Here is a 10,082-nt window from a genome sequence, read left to right on the forward strand (position 1 = left end):
TTACTGTACTGGCTGGGGTGATTGATCCTGACTATCAAGGGGAAATAGCACTGCAACTACACAATGGAAGTAAAGAAGAGTTTCCCTGGAATACAGGAGATCCCCTAGGGCATCTCTTAGTACTACCATGCCCCGTGATTCAAGTCAATGGAAAACTGCAACAACCCAATCCAGGCAGGACTACCAATGAGCAAGAAACTTCAGGAATGAAGGTTTGGGTCACCCCACCAGGCATGTAACCACAGCCAGCTGAAGTGCTTGCTGAGGGTAAAGGGGACATGGAATGGGTAGTAGAAGAAGGTAGCCATAAATATGAACTATGACCACGTGACCAGTTACAGAAACGAGGATTATGATGGCATGAATATTTCCTCGTTTTGAGTATATTTGTATTTGTCCATAAAGCAAATATTTTTGTTTTTTTCTCTATCTTATCATGTGACATCAGTTGTATTTTTCATTTTGCTATATTTAAGTTAAAGGCAATCAAGTTTAAGAGTTAACGTCACCCAAGAACTTGCACCTGATTCTGGAGAGATATAGTGCGTTTTCAGTAGTACGTAGGACAGCTGAGTATTGTTCAGTGAAATACATGTCTGCTATTGTTTTCTACTTAAGAGATAAAATATGTTTTAAAGTGATGTGTATAACTGCCAAGTTGACAGGGGTGGACTGTGATGGTTAGGTTCATGTGTCAACTTGGCTAGGTGATGGTGTCCAGCTGTCTGGTCAAGCAAGCACTGGCCTAACCATTACTGCAAGGGCATTTGTGGCTCGTTAATAAACCAGAAAGCTGGTTTATTAAATCATCAGTCAGTTGACTGCAGCTGTGACTGATTACATCAACAAAGGACATTTCTTCCACAGTAAGAGAATTCAATCAGCTGGATTTAATCCAATCAGTTGAAGACTTTTAAGCGAGACAGATACAGGACCTTCACGTCTTCAGCTAGCCTGTGAAGCGTTTCCATCAAACCCTTCATCGGAATTTCCAGTTTGCTGCCTGCCCTATGGAATTTGGACTTGCGCATCCCCACGGTTGCATGAGACATTTTTATAAAATCTTATATTTATAGATATCTCTTGTTGATTCTGTTTCCCTAGAGAACCCTAACTAATACAGTTGCATTTATCCAGGGTTGATGGAGAGGGGCAAACACTTGAAATACTGTGCAATGGAGAGATAATAGTGAAAGTCCAAAGAGGGCAGAAGGCAAGTGTCTTAGTTTCTCGGGGCTGCTGTAACAAATTCCTACAACCTAGGTATGTCAAAATAGCAGAAATGTTTTGTCTCACAGTTCTGGAAGTCAGGAGTTGAAATCAAGCTATTGGCAAGGCCGCACTCCATTTGAAACCTATAGGGGAGGGTCCTTCTTTGCCCCTTCTAGCTTCTGGCAGTTGCTGGCCATTCTTGGCATTTGTTGACATGTGCCTGCATCCCATGAATCTTTGAGTCCGTCTTCATATGGCTTTCTCTGTCTGTGCCTGTTCCAGTTTGCTAATGCTGCCATTATGCAAAATACCAGAAACGGATTGGCTTTTATAAAGGGGGTTTATTTGGTTACAAAGTTACAGTCTTAAGGCCGTAAAGTGTCCAAGCTATGGCATCAACAATAGGGTACCTTCACCGAAGGAAGTCCAGTGGCTTCTGGAAAATGCCTGTTAGCTGGGAAGGCATGTAGCTGGTGTCTGCTGATCTCAGGTTCTGTCCCAGCTCCTCTCTCAGCTCCTATGTGTTCTTCAAAGTGCCCCTCTTGGCTGTAGTACCTCCTTCTGTCTGTGAGAACTTTTATAGGACCCCAGTGATTCAACTGAGACTGACTCTGAATGGGCAGGGTAACACCTCCATGGAAATTATCCAATCAAAGGTCTCACCCACAGTTGATTGAGTCACATCTCCATGGAAACACTCAATCAAAGGTTCCAAACTAATCAACACTAATATGTCTGCCTTCACAAGACTGCATCAAAGAGCATGGCTTTTTCTGAGGAGCATAATATATACAAACTGGTACAGTGTGTCTGTGTCCAGGTTTCCTTCTTCTTCTAAGGACATAAGTCATATTGGGGTAGGGCTCACCCTAATTCAGTTTGGCCTCATGTTCACTAATCAGACTTTCAAAGACCCTATTTCCAAACAAGGTCCCATGTACCACACTTGGGAGTTAGGAGTTGAACATATCTTTTGAGGGTTCACAGTGCATGACTTAACAGTGAGTGGGGCCATGACAGGGGGGAGAATAATGAAAAGGTGGTTGGGTCAGAGGGCTGAGAAAGGTAGGGCTGTCAGTGGCTGCAATCAGGTCCCTCAGAGGACAAACTGGAAAGACAGAACATGATGAGCAGAGGGGAACTGTTGGTCTTGAGAACTGGGGTGGGCTGGGGTGTGATCATGGAGGGGCAGAACTGTGGGGGGAGAATGTGGGAAGTGAGGAGGCTGAGATGCAGGTGGCTGGGGGTGGGACCGACAATCCATGGAGATACTGAAGTCACTGAGGTGAGTTCTCTACATCTGTGTCAGTGTGAGGGGGGCTGACACCAAGGGCCTCCTTCTGCTGCTCACTGGGCCCCACAATTACTAGGATTGTCCTAGGATTAAAACATCGTTAGTGATTAAGAGCATGGGCTGGACTTGGACGGCCTGGGCTCAGCTCCCATTTCAGACGATTGTAACCTATGGATGGATGACTTAGTGTCTGTGGAACTCAGTTTCTTTACTTATAAAATCTGGATAATAACTAGCACCTACCACAAAGGATTAAAGAGATGATGGAGGGAAGTGCTCAATGATCACTCTTCATGGCCTGGGTGCAAATAAGGAAAGTCAGGCTGTGCCAGCTCTCTGGGGATAAGATGCTGACAGTTGCTGTGACAACTCCAAACACAAATACCCCATGACCAGCACTTCCACTTATGGGAAGCTACCCTAAGGATGGACTCCCACATGCACGAGGATGTTCACCGCAGCATTTGTGAAATGGCAAAAGACTGGAAGCAACCGAGAAGCCCATTGAGAGGGGACTGTTGGTTGCTTAGAAAGTTAGACATAGAATTACCACATGACCTAGCAATTCCACTCCTGCGTATAGACCCAAAAGAGCTGAAAACAGGAACTCACACAAATACTCATACGTCAACGTTCATAGCCGCTTCATTTACAATAGCCAAAAAGTGGAAACAGCCCAAATATCTATCAACAGATGAATGGAGAAACAAAATATGGTGAAGACACACAGTAGAATATCATTTAGCATCAGAAGAAATGAAGGACTGATACATGGTATGTTTCAGTTTGCTAAAGCTGACGAAATGCAATATACCAGAAACGGGTTGGCTTTTACAATGAGGATTTATTAGCTTGCAAATTTACAATTCCAAGGCCATGAAAATATCCCAATTAGGGTATCAACAGGATGATACCTTCTCTGAAGACTGGTTACCTACAAAGCTTAGACTCCTCTGTCAGATAGCAAGGCACATGGTGACATCTGCTGGTCCTTCTCTCCTTGTTTTGTTGCTTCAGCTTCTGGCTTCTCTGTTTCTATTTTTTTTCTGGGTGTTTCTTTTACTTTTTGTCTCTCTTAGCTTCTCTTGGGCTTTCTTCTCTGTATGCTTCTCTTAGGGCTTTTTTCTGTCTTTTATCCGCTTATAAAGGACTCCAGTAAGAGGATTAAGACCCACCTTGAATGGGCTGGGTCACATCGCAATTGAAATAACCTAACCAAAAGGTCCCACCCACAAAAGGTCTGCACCCAAAGGAATGGATTAAAAGAACGTGACCTTTTCTGGGGTACATAACAGCTTCGAACCATCACATGGTACCACACGGATGAACCTTGAAAACATTATGCTCAGTGAAATAAGCCAGACACGAAAGGACACCTATTGTATGATTCCATAAACTTATATGAATTTTCTAGAATGGACAGATTCAGAGAGACAAAAAAAGTAGATGAGAGGATACTAGGCACTGTGGTAAAGGAGGAATGGGGTACATTATAGCTTAATGGGTACAGAGCTTCTGTTTGGGGTGACAGAAAAGCTTTGGTAATAGATGGTGGTGATGGTGGCACAACATTGTAAATGTAATTTATTCCACTAAATGGTACTTAAAAATGGCCAATTTTAAGTTATATACGGTTAGATATATGTTGCATGAATACAATTAAACACACACACACACACACACACACACACACACACACATACACAGAGGGGACTGTTTCTATCATTAAGCTTATGTCTCACCCAGATCATAACATCCTGGGCCACGCTCTCTCCCACTTTCCATCATCTGTCCCGTGTTAGTTTTGTTAGTTCAGTCACAGAGCTGATTGCTACATAGGTTATATCCCTTGCTTATTCACACACTATTTTCTTCTACTCCATCGGAAGTGACTTGAGGATTCTGCTAAGCTCACAGCCAGGTTCCCAGCACTTAGAAAAGTGTGTGGTGCACCCTAGGCGCTTAATAAATCACTGTGGTGTGAAGGAATAAAGAAAATAACAGGAACCTAATATAGGAGCTTCCAGGGGCCATGGCTGGTGAGCTGGGGCCAGAGGACCCAGCAAGAGTTAGAGCCACCCAGGGAAGTGGGTACGGAGGTGTGCCATTTTGAATGTATTATGTCCCCCAAAATGCCACTATCTTTGATGCAATCTTGTGTGGGCAGACATATTAGTGTTGATTAGATTGCAATTCTTTGATTGTTTCCATGGAGATGTGACCCACCCAACTGTGAGTGACACCTTTGGTTAGGGTGTGACCTCTGATTGAATGTTTCCATGGAGGTGTGGCCCTGCCCATTCAGGGTGGGCCTTGATCAGTTCACTGGAGTCCTTTAAAAGCTCAGACACCCCTTGAGGAGCTGGTGGAGAATGCAGGGGCGTTGGGCTTCCCCACTTTGATGGTTGCTGATGTGCTCACAGACATAGGGGACTGGTGGTTTGATGGGCTGAGCCGTCTAGCATGGGACTTGCCCTTGGGAGGACTGTTGCTGCAAAGGAGAGGCTGGGCCTCCCTATAATTGTGCCTAAGAGCCTCCTCCCAAATGCCTCTTTGTTGCTCAGATGTGGCCCTCTCTCTCTAGCTAAGCCAGCTTGGCAGGTGAAATCTCTGTCCTCCCCCCTACGTGGGATCAGACACCCAGGGGAGTGAATCTCTCTGGCAACGTGGAATATGACTCCTGGGGAGGAATCTAGACCCGGCATCGTGGGATGGAGAACATCTTCTTGACCAAAAGGGGGATATGAAAGGAAATGAAATAAGCTTCAGTAGCAGAGAGATTCCAAAAGGCGCCGAGAGGTCACTCTGGTGGGCACTCTTACGCACAATTTAGACAACCCTTTTTAGGTTCTAATGAATTGGAATAGCTAGCAGTAAATACCTGAAACTATCAAACTACAACCCAGAACCCATGAATCGTGAAGATGATTGTATAAAAATGTAGCTTATGAGGGGTGACAATGTGATTGGGAAAGCCATGTGGACCACACTCCCCTTTGTCTAGTGTATGAATGGATGAATAGAAAAATGGGGGGAAAAAAAGGCACCCAGTGTTCTTTTTTACTTTCATTGTTCTTTTTCACTTTAATTTTTATTCTTATTCTTTTTGTGTGTGTGGTAATGAAAATGTTCAAAAATTAATTTTGGTGATGAATGCACAACTACATAATGTACTGTGAACAATGTACGCTTTGTATGACCGCGTGGTATGTGAATATCTCAATAAAAATGAATTAAAAAAAAAAACTCAGACAGAAGGAGCTCATAGCTAGCTGCAGCTGAGAGACACATTTTGAAGACGGCCGTTGGAAGCTCATGCAGACATTTTGGAGAACGCCATTTAGAAACGCAACCTGGGAGCCAGCAGACGCCAGCCCCGTGCCTTCCCAACTAACAGAGGTTTACGGACGCTATCAGCCATCCTTCATTGAAGGCATCCTGTTGCCTTGGACACTTTATGGCCTTAAGACTGTAACTTTGAAACCAAAGAAACCCCCTTTATAAAAGCCAATCCATTTCTGGTGTTTTGCATTCCAGCAGCATTAGCAAACTGGAACACTTGGCTTGCGGCTGCATCTCTCCAACCTCTGTCTTCTGTGTCTCAGAGCCACAGTTTCTCTCTTGTAAGGACAGGAGTCATGGTAGTTTTAGGGTCCACCCTAATCCAGTGTGACCGCCCTCTTCATTTGATGACATTTGGCTCTACTTCCAAATATGGCCATAGCCACCGCTTCTGGGTGGACGTGAGTTTGGGGAGGAAAATATTTAGCCCTGAGTAGCTGGCCTCAGTTTCCTTCTGTCCAGATGAGATCTTGGTACATATCCGGAGGATACGTGGAGGGATGTGGCCGGGCTGGGTGGGAGCACGCAGCTGTTCTAGGAAGGACACAAGCAGGCCCAAGTGTGGTCAGGTACAAACTGACCAGAAACTCAAAAGTGCGACAGGCACATGCAGATACAAAAGGGTTCGCTTGGGATGCTCCCATTGCTAAAAAATCCAACAGAATAGGTAAAGCCAATCTTGGCGATGTAAAAAGAAGGGTGGCCTGAAAGAGCCAGAGACTGGGCTAGGGAGGGACCAAGGGAACTTTCTGGAATGGTGACAATGTCCCTGATCTTGAGTGGGGTGGTGGTTATGCAGATGCATATAATAGGTAAGAATTTACCAAGTTGTACATTTAAAATTCTGTGTATTATGCCTTAATTTGTTTTTTCCTTTTTAAGGTGCCTTAAGAAAAAATGGAGAATTCTCTCTTGGCTCTCTTATCTGTGAAGGCGACGGACTTGCTCAGCATTTTCAAAGCTTGAAACCAGGCATTGTTCAGACAGAGGAGACATAGGAATGAACAAGAATGTTCTCTCCCCTCAGTTTACCTTCTAGTGAAGGAGACAGATTGTTATGAATTGTGTCCAAAAGGACACGTTCAATCCCAATCCCTGGGCCTGTGAATGTGATCTTGGTTGGAGACAGGGTCTCTGAAGATGTGGTTAGTTAAGATGAGGACAAGCTGAATTGGGTGGACCCTCAATCCCATAAGACTGGGGTCCTTCTGAGAGGGAACTCTGGACACAACAGTGGGGGAAGGAGGAGGCAGGTCCTGGAGAGACGCAGTCCCAAGCCAAGGAACACCCAGAGCCACCTGAAGCACGAAGAAACAAAGGATTCTCCCATACAAGTGTCAGGAGTGTGGCCCGCTGCCACCTGGATTTCAGACTACCGGCTGCAAGAACTATGAGACAAAAACATTTCTGTGGTTTTAAGCCACCCAGTTTGTGGTGCTTTGTTTCTGCAGCTCCAAGAAACTAAGACACAGACAATAAATAAACATAATAGGAAGTAATAAGTACCTTGGAGGGAAATAAAGCAGGGTAATCGGGTAGCGCTCTCTAGGAAATGGTGGTTGAGCCAGGCAGGCTTCTCTGAGGTGACATTTAAGCAGACCTGAGAGAGCTGTGGGAGTTCTGAATGCCTACAGGAAGAGTGTTTCCAGCAGAGGGAACAGCCAGTGCTAAGGCCCTGAGATGGGAGGTTGCCTGAATGAATGAATGAATGAATGGAGTGAAAGAACCCATTAAGCTGGATTTCCTGGGCTCCCGTCCTCCCAGCCCCGGCACGAAGGGTGCCTCTCTTTCTCAGATGATCAAAGGCAGGTCCCAGAGCTGTCTCATTCTTTGCCCATTTGGGGAACATGACATCTCTGAATCAATCACTGGATCGGGGGGACGTGGAGTTCTGACAGCCAGAGTAGGGGGCAGAGGCTGGAGATGAGGTGGCCTCACCAGGGAAGCACCAGTAGCTGCTGTGCACGATGACAGGAAAGCTGACCAGAGTGGCAGGCTTCAGGGAGGCAGGGAGGACCCAGGCAAGGGGAAGATGGTAAACCTACGGTGGTCATGTCCCACCTGGGGCCCAAGTGATGGCATCACGGTTTCTGACTATGCAAACTTTCCCCCAAAACTTCCTGGGGGTCAACACCCAAACTTGAGGCCCCACCAGACCGTGGACTCAGGTGACATGGCCACAACTCAGCCTTGCTCTCACTCCAACTCTTGGCTCAGCTTTCCTTTGGGTTGGGCTCATTCTCTGTCAAGTACCTTTCACCAAGGTGCATCCCGTCTCCAACCATACCTTCTGTTTTCCTGGCTTTGAGATCAGGGGAACAGAGCTTCTCTTCCTCAAGGTTCCGGGCCTGCCGCTCATTGGCTCTGACGGCCCCAGTGTTGGTCGCCCACTCGCTCCTGACCCCATCAATGTGGCCAGGCCATGAGTCCAGTTTTGGAGTCAGGCAGTGGGGATTCAACGTATGAACCACACAGATTGAGCAGGGAAGAGGGGTGGCTCCCCTAAACTCTGTGGTCACCCCACATCAACTCTACTGAGAGGGCGGAAGACAGGAGGCACTGGTTAAAAAGTCATCCAGGGAGAAACTCTCAGTGTGGTCAGGAAGTGGGAGATGTCTCTGAAGACTAAGAAAGCACCGAAGGGAGAGACTATTTATGAGGACAATAAGGGTGCTGAAGACGGCAGAGCAAGTCTAGAGAGGGATGGCAAGGGGAGATGGATCTCAATCTTCACTCAATGAGGGGGCAGGGGGCACAGCCAGATGATGGGGAGGGGTCAGTTAAGGGAACTGAAAGTTTGGGACAAAGTCTGCACAGCCACAAACAGTGATGAACATACAGTGGAAAGGCTTGGGTGGCGGAGGTGGGGCCAGGGTAGAGATGCAGGGACTTTCATCTCTTATGGTGACCAAGGAGATAACAAGAGAAGCAGCATCATGGACAGATGTAGATGGTCAGAAGGCTGGACTGAAAACACAGGATCCAGCAACCCCTGGTGGGCAGGTGGGTGGGTGGGCTGAGACACACTGCACTTTTAAGGGAGTTCTGGTTTTCTTGCCCCCTTAACTCCAGCCCAGTGGATCTTCGTACTAAGGAAGCAGGTTGGACGGGGCATGAGTCCAATGGGGAACAATCAAAATCACCTCAGTCCTCAAGCACTTACTCCATAAGGGGCACTTAAGTGACCCCTTGTGATTGACTAAATCCCCAATCACTCCTGGGCTCCACCAGGGAGGGTTCTTACTGGAGCCAAAGCTTGAGCTTGTAATCACAACCCTATCTGCCTCTTGTGGTGGGTGGGGCCCCTTAGATAGATAGGAGTTGCCTTAGGGGAATGAAATCCTTAAAAGCAAGTCCTTGAGGAAAGTAACCTTGGGCTTCTCCCAAAAAAGGTCTCTAGACTTGGGAGTCAGAAAACTAGAATTTGTTCCTGTTCTGCCACTTGGTAGCGCTATTAGCTAAGGCAAGTCATCCACTACTCAATCTTATTCCTTCAGGTGCCACACTTGGCTCACAGGTTGGGTCCTCAGATAAAATCATGGATGTCAAAGCCTGTTTACATCATTATTTTGAACAATCTAAACTTTAATCAGTTTTGTCTGAATCCATCTTCCACTAATGTTATCGAACCTTTCTTGACTCTCAAGCTCCATTTGTGTAAGAAAGGTCTCCAAATATCAAATGAAGTATGAAATGAAGAAAAGTATCAAATGAAGTATCAAAAAGTATCAAATCCAAGTATCAAATGAAGAAAAAGCAAGATGCAAAAAACCCTACTACATATTATCTATGTGAAAAGTAAGATAAATACCATTACACATCTATAGAAGGAAAATGTCTCTGCAGGGATAGACGAAACACTTTTCCACTGACAAGAGGAGGGGCCCTGGGTGTTTTGGGGAGATTGCCTTTGTTCTCTCATATCCTTTTGCACATTAGACATTTTACAGCATAGGAGAGTGTTATCTATTCCAAAATCCTTAGTGAAACTTAGATAAAAAGAAAAGCAATAGGTACAGTATGCACCCATCTCTGCCATATTTTTACACTGTATCTTCTTAATAACGGCTATAATTTGGGGGCATTTGCTTTGCATAAAGAATTGTGCAAGTTTTGTTTTGTTTTGTCTTTTAATCATCACAATTTTGCAAATTAAGAAAGGGAGGCTCAGGAGGTGCACCGTCCTTGAACACACAGGACTGACGCTAGATGCTGCACCGTCCCTACTTTTTTG

Source organism: Choloepus didactylus, chromosome 25 (genome assembly GCF_015220235.1).
Source record: "Choloepus didactylus isolate mChoDid1 chromosome 25, mChoDid1.pri, whole genome shotgun sequence".
NCBI classification, from domain to species: domain Eukaryota; kingdom Metazoa; phylum Chordata; class Mammalia; order Pilosa; family Megalonychidae; genus Choloepus; species Choloepus didactylus.